Source organism: Sciurus vulgaris (genome assembly GCF_902686455.1).
Source record: "Sciurus vulgaris genome assembly, chromosome: 15".
Lineage (NCBI taxonomy): Eukaryota > Metazoa > Chordata > Mammalia > Rodentia > Sciuridae > Sciurus > Sciurus vulgaris.
The window spans coordinates 14778442-14793623 of NC_136476.1; the positions used below are offsets into that span (position 1 = coordinate 14778442).

The 15182-nt window shown below is 38.8% G+C and overlaps 1 protein-coding gene across 1 annotated transcript in view; it reads left to right on the forward strand.

Moving 5' to 3' along the window:
- The first annotated feature begins 1345 nt into the window (after window positions 1-1345).
- ALDH1A1 (aldehyde dehydrogenase 1 family member A1) overlaps window positions 1346-15182 on the forward strand; it is a 156673-nt gene continuing 142836 nt past the window's right edge. The window contains 1 exon segment of the mRNA XM_079112055.1: window positions 1346-1490. The gene's annotated coding sequence lies outside the window, so the exon portion shown is untranslated.

Below are 15182 nucleotides of genomic sequence, written 5' to 3' on the forward strand. Positions count from 1 at the left end.
GCTGACTTTGCAAAACCTCTCCCATCAGTGGTGGTTAAAACCATTTACTGCACTCTAAACATGTGACAGATACAGCACTAAGCAAATTAGGCACTGTCTTTACAACTTACACCCTGTGAGCTATAACTCACCCTGTTACGAAGAAGTTTGAGAGATGAAGTCAGGTTTTTTTTCCCCATTAATTTCCCTGTGTTTTCTGAGCTTAATAATAATGAATGATCTGCCTCATGCTCTTGCTTTTTTATGAAATCTGATGTGTCTTGGACATACACCAAACATTGCCAGTTTGTACAACTGTGCTAATCAACAGCATTTCCAAAGCAGGGTAGAGTAGGTTATAGGTACATGTCTTAGAAGAACGTTGGGCTCTCAGAAAGATGAGAGTTTCTCACCTCCCTCTTCCTCTATTTAGCTGCAGAACTTTTATTAAATTATGATCCCACTTAACCTCCATTTCTCATCTGTGTAATAATTACAACAGATTAGAAGGTTTCAGAGGCTAGCTCCATCCTTCAGGAATCAAAACCAACAGGAAAAACAGGGCAGGAGCCAGTGTGTGATCCACAAGGTTAAATACCACAACAGGTTATTTTGCCAGAGTCACCAGAACAGTTAACAGTTCCTCAGCAAATCTAAGTAACCATGTCGTCACTCTGGATTCCTGTTCAATCTGAGCCCTTCCAGTTTCTTTTATTAAATTCTCTTTGGCAGGTTACCAGTCACATTGCCAACTTTCTCAGGAACTTTCTTGGAAAATTCTGAAGGCACATTCTGTTCCTGTTGTTTGGAGGGTGAACTCGGGTTGAGGACAGGGGCTATAAGAATGCCTAAGGACAGGTGGCTTCAAAGTCAAGATTCGCACTGAATCCTAATGCTTTCAGGAAAATTTAAGAAAAAAAAAACAGGTGAGAAGAACATAGGTTGAAAATTTTGGTACTTATTCTCAAACCTAGTCATGTTGGAGCTCCCTCAGGAACTCTTAAACAGTAACAAGGGCCACCTGGGCCAATTACATAACAATCTCTAGGCACAGATGTATTTTTAAGAGCTTGTCAAAGTGACTAAGGGATTCCAGGTTGAGGGTCTTTTTAAAAGAAAAAAAAAAAGTCATACAAGGCCAATCAGTCAAATCCACTCATCCAATTTCAACAGAACATCGAAGGCACACCTGTGCTCAGAAATCTTGCCTGTTAGTATGAGGAACCTGGAGGAGGGATCTAAAGATGAAGAAGGATTTCAGCAAAGCTGAGTGTGTCCTAAGAAACCAGAACCATCCCTGCCACAGCAGCAACAGGGCCCAGAACTTCCCTGCGGAGAAGGGCCAGGACAGAACATCCGGCCCTGAAGACAGGAGGAGGGCTGGACCTCCCACTTGTGTGGGGAGGAGTCTGGAACTGGAAGGGACATTTGGAAGCTAGAAAGAGGGACAGCGAAGCTTCTGCAGCCAGCACAGCGCGAGCTGTGAAATTCCAGCGTGAGTGGACTGAGAGGTATGACATCTGGGGCAAGGGGCTCCAGAGAAGGGAAGAAATTGGAAACCGACCTTGAGTAAAACAGGGCAGGAGAGGGGAGATGGAAAGGTGAAATCCTTTTTAAAGTGCTGGTGTTAAGCAGAAGGATGGTCAAAAGGAGCAGGGAATGAAAAAGAGTCTGGGTAGGGGAAGTGGGGAAGGGGGAGCAGTGTAGAGATGTGTGTGGCTTGGAGTTTCAAATTCCCTCTGACCAACGTGCTGCTGACTTTGACACCAGGACAGGGCTTATCACTTCTGGGATATCAGCAGGCTAAGGTGCAGGAAGATGCATAGAAAGAAAAAGTAAAGGAAACTTGGAGTCGTTTTTTCTATGTTGCTAGGTAAATGACCTATGATTTTTGACCCTCTTCCTGTCAGGGTTGCTGTGACTTATTGCATAACAGACTTTGTTGTTTGCTATTTTAAACTTTGGAGTTTCGAACTTGGTAAGTATTCGGGGTTGCTAAGTCAGCTTTTAGTGAGAGCACCCAAAATTGGTAGCCAGAACTTTCTCACATAGAGAAGAAAGTAAGCCTCCAAAGCAAGTGATAAATCTAATTATCCCCTGGATGGTCACCCTCAGAACCTGAGCTACAGTGTTATACTTAAAAAAAAAAGAAAATATCATGGATTTCTAAATATCTAAACTCCAAAAGCATCCTAAAAAATCTGTCACAGGCCCACAAACCATAGAAATTCATTCACCCAAGGGCAAAAGTTTTGCTAAATGGCATATAATCATGTCATATTTAGCTACCAAAAAATGTTTTATCTAATGTTTTACCATGAAGTATCTCCTTCTCTGATATATCTGAACCCACATTTGATTAATTTATACAAGTAGTACCCTATCATAGACCACTGATAATTGCCTGAGAATTTATGATCTGAAAGGTTTGTTAGGAGAGGAATGTTGTCATTGGTTAAAAGGAAAGTCCATTCCATGATAATAAACGTGGGGCTAATGTTTATAGTGTGCTTGCAAGGAATAGACATTTTAAAAGTACTTTCTATATTATTTTAATTATTTCTCATAGCCAACTTCTGAGGAATTTTTTTTTTTTCTCTGTTTTGCATATGACTGATGCTGAGGGCAGGGAAGGTAAAAAAATTTGTTCAGGGTAATGACCTGTAAGTTGTTGAAAAAAGATTTGAACCCAAATCGTTCAGTACTTGTGCCTTTAGCATCTGATATCACTTTCTAGAGGGAACTTTTCCACCGAGACCTGAAGCTTCTGCTGCTAGCAATAGCCATCCTTCTCCATAGAGCACTGTATGTAAGAACTATGGAGACAACCCTCCAAACTGGGTTATTGATCATGGGTTCTACCCATGTGCCACATGGCCAAGGGTGGCATGTTAGCTCTTAGAGGGGTTTGTCACCAAGTACAACAAAATGAGGTGGCTTACAGCAAGGGATTTATTAACTTACAGCCCAGAGGCTAGAAGTCTGGTACTCAAAGGTCATCAAGGTACTATAAGGGTCATGCTCTTTCACAGACTGCAAGGATAAATTTTACCTTGCTTCTTCCAGCTTGTGGTGGCTCCAGATGTTCTGTGACTCATGACTGCCTTACTTCAAACTCTCTGTTCTCACATGACCTCCTCTTCTCCCAGTCACTTCTATGTGTCTATTGTAAAGACTCTTGTCACTAGATTCAGGGTTCATCCAGGTCATTCAGACTGGTCTCATCTCAAGACCCTCAATTTAATTATACCTGAAAAGATCCTTTTCCCAAATAAAGTCATAGTCACAGGATCTGGGGTGTAGTTATAGTTTTTTGGAGACTACCAGTCAACCCCCTACAGATGGGAGTTAACAACTGTTACCATATCCCCATGACTGATGAATGGAAGTGAGTTCATGTACATTGTTACCCATTTTTCTATGGAAAATGGTTTAGCAGGATCTCTGAAGTTTTCCTGCATTCAAAAGTAAGCTCTGTTATTCCATACTCTCTAATTTAAACTTAGTAAATACCTCAGTATTCATGAGTAAAATGAAGACTTCAGCAGTACCTACCTAAGTTAGTTATAAGAATAATAAGGACTTAATATCTATAAAGCTCTTAATACTGGGCATATAACGATCATTCAAAAACCTATAGCTTCTCTCCAAAGAAAAGGTGATGCTTTATAGAGGAAGTAATATTTAAAATAATTTTAAAGCACAAATGGGAGCTTACTAAACAAAGTAGGAATGAAGAGATACTAAATAGAGAAAATCACTTGAAGAAATAGAGAAGGTGGGGCATGGCTTGGAGGGCTGAGGCAGGAGGATCGCAAGTTCAAAACCAGCCTCAGCAAATTAGTGAGACCCTGTCTCAAAAAAAAAAAAAAAAAAAAAAAAAATAGAAAAAAGGACTGGGGACATGGTTTAATGGTTAAGCATCCTTGGGTTCAATCCTGGGTACCAAAAAAAAAAAAAAAAAGAACAAGACAAATGAAAAGAAAAGGCAAGAGAAAAGAAAAGGAGAGGAAAAAGTAGACAGGTTTAAAAGAACTGGGCATGGTCAAGAAATAAAGTGAAAAATGAGGGGGGAGGGTAAGACTAGAAAAACTCTTCATAAGCCAGAACCTCAGAATCATTCCTGAATCTTCATTCTCTCTTGAATTCCACAATAAGTGATGTGGTCTTGTGGATCCAACCATTAACATATTTCTCACTGGTTTGGTATCTATTCCCAGTTATATTACCTAGATCTGGTCCCCATCAAATTTTTCTTAAACTAGTTCACCAGCTTTCTAAAGTAATCAAAACTGCACTTAATAGCCATTAAGAACAACAACAGCAAAATTAAAATGGTTTAAATATATAGGGTCTATATTTCTTACATCACAAAATGCCTAAAGGTAAGTGACTGGTTCCATAGCTCTGTGACAGTTGAGATGATATTTCTCCCATTTTAAAGACTTTCCCTTTTGGGATGCTGCAACTCTAACCATCACATCCATGTTTAGAAAGAAAAGAAGGGGGAAAACCACACATGCACAATTCCATCACTCAAGAAACTTACAATCCACACTGTAAAACCAAAACTGCCAATTTAATTTTCAAGACATGTTTGATTCTATGAAACTTGATTGCTTGCTCCCTGGTTTTTTCCTTGGCTACTGGATACTGGGTTGTCTCACACAGATCTGCGCTTCAGAGTCAACACATACATCTCAGCAGTTGTTGGGGATTTCTACTGCTGATGACTTTCTACTATATCCCCTAGGAAATACTTCCTTTGGTTTCAGGACACTTGCTCCTTCATAATGTCCTTTCTAGGAGTGGCCCTCAGCCTGGGATTGGCTAATGCACAGATGCAAAGGTCCTGATGATTTAACTCAATTCAGGATAGCCAGAAAGGCTCATTCTAAATCTAGAGATCTGCAGAGGATGGTTAACACTTTAATTAGAATTACATTTACATTGTGGATCAAGTTCACTCTGCTCAAGTTTGCTTTCCCCACTTACTGATGAATATAACTTCTGAGAGTTCCCCTCAGTAAAACATCTATGTAGAAACATCACTTCTACATCTATGTAGAAAACAGTGTTTTCAGTGAAAAGCAAACTCAATGAAAAGCAGCTCTATTGGCATTGGCATTTGTAACAAACTGGATCTGATCTTATGGCCAGTGCTGGCCTTGTGAGGATGTTTAATATCTTGATAAACTACTTCCTGTTGTCAGCCAGCTATGCAAATCTGAATTCCTACCATACCAGAGCAATATTATTCAATTTGCATTTACAGTTTTAAATGGCAGGAAAGATTTTCTAGAGAAGGTTGATATTAGGAAGATTTGGCAACTGCCTTCTTCAGTAGAAACTTTATTTTATGTTTTTCATTTTGTCTTATCCAAATGACTATCATAAAACCACAATTCTACAAACACAAATGTCTATATCAACACAGAGGACTTTCAATGTTTATGAACATGGCATTTCCATTATGATCATCCTCCAACCCTGGGACCGCCCCATTACCACCATACATATACATTATCACCATAGTACAAACAGCATGCAGACATGAGGGCTCAGGTGAAGACATTGGACTCCTCTCAAAAAAGCAGCTTAAGATTCTTTTGCATATAGAAAGCAAGCACTCCACTACCTAATCTGATAAATTAAATAAAATTTGGTGCAAAAGTTAAAATCATTGTGAAAAAAATACAGTATACATGTTTTTTTTATTGTAAACAAATGGGATACATGTTGTTTCTCTATTTGTACATGGAGTCAAGGCATACCATTTGTGTAATCATAAATTTACATAGGGTAATGTTGTTTGTTTCATTCTGTTTTTTTTTTTTTTCCTTCCCCCCACCCCTCCCACCCCTCTTTTCCCTCTATACAGTCCTTCCTTCCTCCATTCTTACCACCCTCCTTATCCCTAACCTTAACCTAACCCAAACCCTAACACTAACCCCTCCCACCCCCCATTATATGTCCTCATCCGCTTATCAGCGAGATCATTTGTCGCTGGCTCTTTGCGGTACCAAATCCACGGATATTTGTCACACCTGCAGCAACAATTTGCGCGGGTCTTTATGGGTGGTGGACTGGAAACAACTACTTTTACTATCTTTCTTTAGTGGGCTGCTTTCTCACTTATTCGCTTGTTCCCTGGGCTATAGAGGAAGAAAGGCTTTTCTTAGGGAGAGAGAGAGAGACTTTGCATAAGAAAGAATCTGTGAGGGGAGAGAGACTGAGAGAAAGATAAAGAAAGGCTTCTACACTTATCAGAGATCTATTTCTTCTTAGGCTTCTGCAGCTTCTTAAAGGTGCATCCTGCATCCTGTGAATTAAGGGTGCATCTGAGGTGCTTATTCGTGATGCGTCCCACGTACTGCGATCTGCCTATCTGTGATCTAGAGGTGTGTTCTCAATTCTCCCCTCTGTGATCTGCCTTCTGCCGCTGCCAGCTGCTTCTCTCTGGGAGCTGCTTCTTTCTGCTAGCTGCTGCTCTTTGCCCTCTACCCACTGCCTGCTTATATTCCCTCCAGGAGGAAGAGGGCGGGGCCACGCCAGTTGAGATCAGGTGAGGAGCCAGCTGTCCAATCATGAGCAGGAGCACTCAGGAACACCTGTGCACGCGTATGGACGATGTGATCAAAACAACTTCTGGCTGGCTGCCAGGCACCAATCTTGGCGAGTCCACATGGCATAGCCCCCAACAATTACCCCTTCCTTATATGAAATGAAAAGGAAGCTGGTAGGGATTGTGCCTGTCCTAGGTCCCGGGAATCAACATCCTGTCCTCACCCGTCATCAAAGGATACCAAAGCAGGGTTGGCCCCTCTGTCCTAAGTTGGTACAGTGCCATCCCGTGGTGACCCGTCTTTGACTACCGATCCAGCATACCGAGCCATGTACTGGGAAATTGTCCTGCTTCAAGGGTGGCCACAGCCTGTCTCATGATCACATTACGAGCCTGTTGACTGGCTTTGAGGCGTTTGTAGATGTAGAATAGAATTAACACAAGCATACCCAAGCTTATTAATATGAAACTTAAGAGTCCCCAAAATTTAGTACCAAATTGTGCTAACCCATTTAATGCTCCTGTGATAAGTCCTCCCGGATTGACTTCCACCTTAGTGGCATTTATGGTGAGGATTTGTTGTCAAAGCCTTGCTACTAAGCTCGTCAAATCTATCTATCCATTGTTGTACCATCTGTGAAGATAACTGTCTAAAGAGGATCCCACTACAAGTCACAAAAAGAAAAGGAAGAGCTAGGCACACAGGAGTATATGAAGAAATAATTGTTTCACCCTCTCTACATATTTCAGCACCAATTCCATTAACCCTTTGATCAGTGCACTTTTCTTTACTTATAGACCCTCCTTAAAGGTGAGGCATCAACATAAGGGATTAGAAAGTGAGTTACACAGGATGAAAATAAGCAGCTTGCTTTACTGAGAAAAAGATGAAAACAATCTGAGCAGCTAAATCAGCTTATGAAGGGCTATGGGTCCAACCAATTCCAATTTGGGAATTGCCAGAGTGATGCAATCATTATCAGCAAAAAGATCTGTTACTCCCCAAACTCTACAAGGGCTATGACAGCTGCTTCCATTTCCACTAACTGAGCCGATGTTTGAAATGTAATCTGAATAATAGTTTCTTGGTGAAAAACTACTGCAGCAGCACCACTAGGAGAAACATTCAGGGCTTTAGGAAAGGATTGTTTATTATTACGAGGAACAATCTGAATATGTGATTTGACATTGTTCCCCTCCAAAGCTCTGTACATTTGTGAGCCTTGAGTCGAAGAGCCCTGTGCCCTGTTTCTTAAATCATTTGGTAACATCTTGCCCTCAACATCAGTAACTTATTTGCACTTGTTAGCCCAATGTTTTCCTTTTCTGCGCTTTGGGCAAAGACCTGGGGCATGAGGTGTAATAGATTTTACTGTAGTCATCACTTGTCTTTTGTTAGGGCAGGGCAGTGTCTCTTTGCCGCTGTATATATGTGCATACACTCCAGGATCATACTGATTTTAAGTATCTATTGAAGCGTATTAGCCTTCTATTAGCATATCAACATTTCTACCTTGCTACTGTGTTTCTGCAAGCAGTTTCAACAGCTATTTCTTGCCACTGAGCTCTCCAATTAGACATTGTCCTCCAGATAACGCTGCTCTGCATAGCTGTTTCAGTCTTAACTGCCTCTTTAAAGTTCTTTGTATTAGATCAGCTCTCTCCTACCTTTTTCCCTTGCTCTTAAGTTTTCACTACCACTTAGTTATTCCTTTTTGGGGTTCTTTGTATTAGGTTTAGCTTTCTCCTACATTTTTCCCTTGTTCTTAAACTTTCTGAGTAATTGTTTTCTAAGTCACTACCACACAATTATCCCTCACTTTGTTTTCTTTAACAGTTCTTTTCTGTTGCTATTAGATCCTGTTTATGAAGATCCCCTTGTGGCACATTGAGCAACTTTTCCTCTATAAACCCTGGGTTTATTTCTGCTAGAGTTTGAACGTATGATCATACAGTGGTTTCCTTATTTTCTAATTCTTCCCCAGTGTTTTCTTCCTCCCTAGAACTTTCCTGTTTTTGGCGACCCCAGCTAACTTCCTTTTATCCTTTCAGACTGATTTCGTGATATTTCTGAACCCATATTTTACTGTACAAAGGCCACACTAGTCGTACAAACACACAAACAATACAAAATGCACACGTTCCGGAGCTCCTTTATCATTCATCACCTGGGCCAGCTATCCTGAGTGCCTAACTGCCTTAAAAAGACAGGGTCTCAGCTTACATGAGTTCCTAACTGCCCCAGGAACAGGGATTAACTGCCCTAGAGACAGGGTCTCAGCATACCTGAGCACCAAACTGCCCCAGAGAGAGAAAGGGGCTTAGCTTTCCTGGCCTGCTATCCTGAGCACCTAACTGCCTCAGACAGAGACAGGGACTCAGCTTCGTGTCCTTTGTAATCTTTAGTTTTTGACTGACACTATTTACTATCCCTCCCTGTTAAATTGCTCTGGCCAGAGACTCCTGCAAGGTTCCTACTTTCCCTGCCATACCTATTCCCGGAGGTGGATCTTGAATTTTCCCTTGCCCTTTTCCTGCGAGGTTCCTCAGTTTCCCCACCGGGCAGATTTCCCTTTTTTCCCCTTAAATTCCCTTTCCCCCTTAAATACCCTTTCCCCATACAGGCCACCATTTGCCTGCTTATATTCCCTCCAGGAGGTGGAGGGCAGGGCCACGCCAGTTGAAATCAGGCCAGGAGCCAGCTGTCCAATCACCAGCAGGCATGAGCAGGAGCACTCAGGAACACCTGTGTACACGTACCACCAATGTGATCAAAACAACTTCTGGCTGGCTGCCAGGCGCCATCTTGGTGAGTCCGCATGGCATACCCCAACAATCATTTGTCCTTTAGTTTTTGGAGATTGGCTTATCTCACTTAGCATGATATTCTCCAATTTCATCCATTTGCCTGCAAATGCCATAATTTTATCATTCTTTATGGCTGAGTAATATTCCATTGTATATATATACCACAGTTTCTTTATCCATTCATCAACTGAAGGGCATCTAGGTTGGTTCCACAATCTGGCTATGGTGAATTGAGCAGCAATGAACATTGATATGGCTGTATCTCTGTAGTATGCTGATTTTAAGTCCTTTGGGTATAGGCCAAGGAGTGGGATAGCTGGGTCAAATGGTGGGTCCATTCCAAGCTTTCTGAGGAATCTCCATACTGCTTTCCCAGAGTGGCTGCACTAATTTGCAGTCCCACCAGCAATGCATGAGTGTACCTTTTTCCCACATCCTCGCCAACACCTATTGTTGCTTGTGTTCTTGATAATCGCCATTCTAATTGGGGTGAGATGGAATCTTAGGGTAGTTTTGATTTGCATTTCTCTTATTACTAGAGATGTTGAACATTTTTTCATTTATCTGTTGATTGCTTGTACTACATCTTCTGTGAAGTGTCTGTTCATTTCCTTAGCCCATTTGTTGATTGGATTATTTGTATTCTTGGTGTTGAGTTTTTTGAGTTCTTTATAGATTCTGGAAATTAGCGCTCTATCTGAAGTATGAGTGGCAAGGATATTCTCCCACTCTGTAGGCTCTCTCTTCACATTACTGATAGTTTCCTTTGCTGAGAGAAAGCTTTTTAGTTTGAATCTATCCCAGTTGTTGATTCTTGCTTTTATTTCTTGGGCTATGGGAGTCCTGTTAAGGAAGTCTGGTCCTAAGCCAACAAGTTGAAGATTTGGACCTACTTTTTCTTCTATAAGATGCAGGGTCTCTGGTCTGATTCCGAGGTCCTTGATCCATTTAGAGTTGAGTTTTGTGCAGGGTGGGAGATAGGGGTTTAATTTCATTCTGTTGCATATGGTTTTCCAAGCACCATTTGTTGAAGAGGCTATCTGTTCTCCATTGCATATTTTTGGCCCCTCTTCTAGTATGAGAAAATTGTATTTATTTGGGTTTGTGTCCATGTCCTCTATTCTGTACCATTGATCTACCTGTCTATTTTGGTACCAATACCATGCCGTTTTTGTTACTATTGCTTTGTAATAGAGTTGAAGATCTGGTATTGCGATACCCCCTGCTTCGCTCTTTCTACTGAGGATTGTTTTAGCCATTCTGGGTTTTTTATTCTTCCAGATGAATTTCATAATTGCTTGCTCTATTTCTGTAAGGTACATCATTGGGATTTTAATTGGAATTGCATTGAATCTGTATACCACTTTAGGTAGTATGGCCATTTTGACAATATTAATTCTGCCTCTCCAAGAACATGGGAGATCTTTCCATCTTCTAAGGTTTTCTTTAATTTCTTTCTTTAGTGTTCTATAGTTCTCATTGTAGAGGTCTTTCAACTCTTTTGTGAGATTGATTCCCAAGTATTTTATTTTTTTCCATGCTATTGTGAATGGGGTAGTTTTCCTGATTTCTCTTCCTGAAGATTCATCACTTATGTATAAAAATGCATTGGATTTATGAGCATTGATCTTATAACCTGCTACTTTACTGAATTCACTTATGAGTTCTAAAAGTTTTCTGGTGGAATTTCCAGGTTCCTCTAAATATATAATCATGTCATCAGCGAACAGGGATAGTTTGAGTTCTTCTTTTCCAATTCGTATCCCTTTAATTTCTTTGGTTTGTCTAATTGCTCTAGCTAGAGTTTCAAGGACGATGATGAATAGAAGTGATGAAAGAGGGCATCCCTGACTTGTTCCAGTTTTTAGGGGGAATGCTTTCAGTTTTTCACCATTTAGAATGATATTGGCCATGGGCTTAGCATAGATGGCCTTTACAATGTTAAGGAATGTTCCCACTACCCCAATTTTCTCTAGTGTTTTGAGCATGAAGGGATGCTGTATTTTATCAAATGCTTTTTCAGCTTGTATTGAAATAATCATGTGATTCTTAACTTATTTTGTTGATATGATGAATGACATTTATTGATTTCCGGATGTTGAACCAACCTTGCATCCCTGGGATAAAACCCACTTGATCGTGGTGCACTATCTTTTTTGTATGTTTTTGCATGCGATTTGCTAAAATTTTGTTGAGAATTTTTGCATCGATGTTCATTAAGGATATTGGTCTGAAATTTTCTTTCCTTGATGTGTCTCTGTCTGGTTTAGGTATCAGGGTGATATTGGCTTCATAGAATGAGTTTGGGAGGGTTCCCTCCTCTTCTATTTTATGGAATACTTTGAGAAGTATTGGAATGAGCTCTTCTTTAAAGGTTTTGTAGAACTCGGCTGAGAACCCATCTGGTCCCGGACTTTTCTTTGTTGGTAGGCTTTTGATGACCTCTTCTATTTCATTCCTTGAAATTGATTTATTTAAGTTGTGTATGTCCTCCTCGTTCAGTTTAGGTAATTTCATATGTCTCTAGAAACTTCTTGATATTTTTGAAGTTTTCTGTTTTGTTGGAGCATAGATTTTTCAAAATAGCTTCTAATTATGTTTTGTATTTCACTTGTGTCTGTTGTGATATTTCCTTGTTAATTCTGAATTTTAGTAATTTGAGTTTTCTCCCTCTTTGTTAGTGTGGCTAAGGGTTTATCAATTTTGATTATTTTTTCAAAGAACCAACTATTTATTTTGTTAATTTTTCCAATTCTTTCTTTTGTTTCAATTTTGTTGATTTCAGCTCTGAGTTTAACTATTTCTTGTCTTCTGCTACTTTTGGTGTTGGTCTGCTCTTCTTTTTCTAGGGCTTTGAGCTGTATTGTTAAGTCGTTTATTTGTTGATTTCTACTTCTTTTGTTGAATGTGTGCCATGAAATAAATCTTCCTCTAAGTACTGCTTTCATAGTGTCTCAGAGATTTTGATATGATGTGTCTTTGTTCTCATTTACTTCTAAGAATTTTTTTATTTCCCTCCTGACATCTTCTGTTATCCATTCATCATATAATAGTGTATTATTTAATCTCCAGGTATTGGAGAAGTTTCTGTTTTTTATTCTGTCATTTATTTCTAATTTCAATCCATTATGATCTGATAGAGTACAAGGTAGTATCTCTATCTTCTTGTATTTGCTAACAGTAGCTTTGTGGCATAAAATATGGTCTATTTTAGAGAAGGATCCATGTGCTGCTGAGAAGAAAGTGTACTCATTCTTTGTTGGATGGTATATTCATTCTTTTTTGGATGGTATATTCTATGTATGTCGGTTAAGTCTAAATTGTTGATTGTGTTATTGAGATCTATGGTTTCTTTATTCAATTTTTGTTTGGAAGAGCTATCCAGTGGTGAGAGAAGTGTGTTAAAATCGCCTAGTATTATTGTGTTGTGGTCTATTTGATTTCTGGAATTGAGAAGGATTTGTTTGACGTACATGGATGAGCCACTGTTCGGGGCATAGATATTTATGATTGTTATGTCTTGCTTTGGATTGATATCTTGCTAGAGCGTTATGTGTATGATATTGCTCACAGAGATCTCTGGAAGGTATTCCTATCTTGCTATCTGAATCTGGGATCAGCAGCTACTGATTCTATGAATCACTCTTTTAGCCCACCATCTTCTTAGTGTCTGAGGTGTCTGAATTGAGCAGGTGTGAGATTTACAGTTTGATGGCAGATCTGGGACCTCAGAACGGTTGGCAATAGTGGCAGTTGCAATTGATGCCTGTGTTATCAGTGTGTTAACAGTACAAAAGGACCACAAAGCCTTGGGAAAATCTTCTGTTCATTACAACTCAATAATTATTTAATAATATTTAAAAATATAAATGGATTTACATATTACTTAATATAACCTTTTGTATATAAATGTTGATGAAGCAATACAAGTTTTCAATCAATAATGTGTTTCTACCTTTCTAAATAGTGTAGCTTACTATTTTATACTGCAATATCATGCTTCTGCCCTTGTACCAAGGCAACAAACTTTTTGGAATTTATCTTGAAGAGATAATCAGCCAAGGGAATAAAAATGTATGCACAAAAATGCTAATTGTAGCATTGTTTATGACAGAATTTTGAAACCTCCTAATTTTCTTCAATAGCACTTTATACAAGGAATACTTTGCATCCTTTTAAAATGATAGTGGCAGCTCAATATTTATAACCATGGAAGATGTCCCTGCCATATTGCTAAATAGAAAAGTAGACACCACACCACATGCATGGGAAGAACTAATCTATATAAAATTACACATGCACCCAAACATACATATATTCATATATTCATAAAGAGATAATATCTGGAAGCAAGTTGTCATCTGTTTGTGAGGGTTTAGGAAGATATCTACTTTCTTCTTCATACTTTACCATATTGATTTAATTTTTTACAGTGAGCATTAACAAAAAATTAACCTACTGGAATTTTTTAATCATGATTTTATAAATCAAAGTTTTTATCAGTATGCCCATTTCCCTACTTTCTATAATCATTCAATTATTTGTCTTTATTATAGTATTCCTTGTGTTCCCATAGTTGATGATAAAACCTTAAGGTTATTTGAAGATACAAACTTAGTGAGGTGGAAACCTCCCCAAGAGAAGGAACTGATGCTTTAGAATAATCTGACTTGACTAGTCACTGTGGGAAGAGTGAAAATATGGCAGAAATATGGCCCTTGCCCTTGAATTTACAAACCAAAGGAAATTACAAGAGGAACTGACAAGCCTGTCCAGTCATGTTTACATGATAGGCATGCTAGTTTCAAGAGGAAATATGAAATTCCTACTGCCAAAGGGTATACAAAATGAAATACAGCATGATCCTAGGGAGTGACTTTGGGTAAATCACCTGTCCTTTCTGAGCTCAGTTTCTCTCATTTGCAGGATTCTGATGACTACACAAATATATCAAATTCTTACTTATAATAGGCTTTCAAATAATGGTAGTTGTGATTGCTATTATAACTAATATTGTGCTGTTGTTATAACAGGAAGTGTGATATTGAAAGCCCCATGATGAATTTAATGAGGCCTTTCAAAATAGATAATTCATGAAAGGAAAAAAAAAAGTATATCTACTCCACAGGACAAAAAAAAATTTTTGTGTTTTTCTCAAAATTACAAAGCATTGCCAGAGTTTCACAATTTTTCTTTATTCATAAAAATTCAAGTTGAAAGGAAGAACATTTTCTTCTTTCAGTTGGATGTGATAAAATACAAATTTTACTTTAAGAGCATCTGACTTATTTTCATTCATAGAGATTCCAATTTTCCATTGTAGAAACCATACAATTAATTTTACCTTCAGATGAACAATATTTGCTATGTGGCATATGCTGCTTTGTGTCAAACTTTTCACTCAGGCTCAATTTCCAAAAAGTGCAAGCATTTTCTTTCAAATGCTGTATAGTTGTATGGCAACAAATTTCACATTAATGTGAAAAGTTATTAATGAACACATTAAAAGTGAAGGCAGAAAAACAAAAACAAAAACAAAAAATTCAGTGAATTCATTAAATATTAATTTACATCACAAATAATAAGAGGAAAATGTTAAATATTAAGTGAAGGCAGCATAAATGAATTTCTCTTTAATTTCTCATGCATCTGTGTTTGGGCTTATCAAATACATCATAATTGCATGTGCAGGTGAAAAATGTTCAGGAGATGGGTGGTGGTAATTTTTGCACAACATGAATGTACTTAATGTCACTTAACTGTACACTTAAAAATGGTTAAAATGACCGGGCATGTTGTCACACACCTGTACTCATAGAGACTCAAGAGG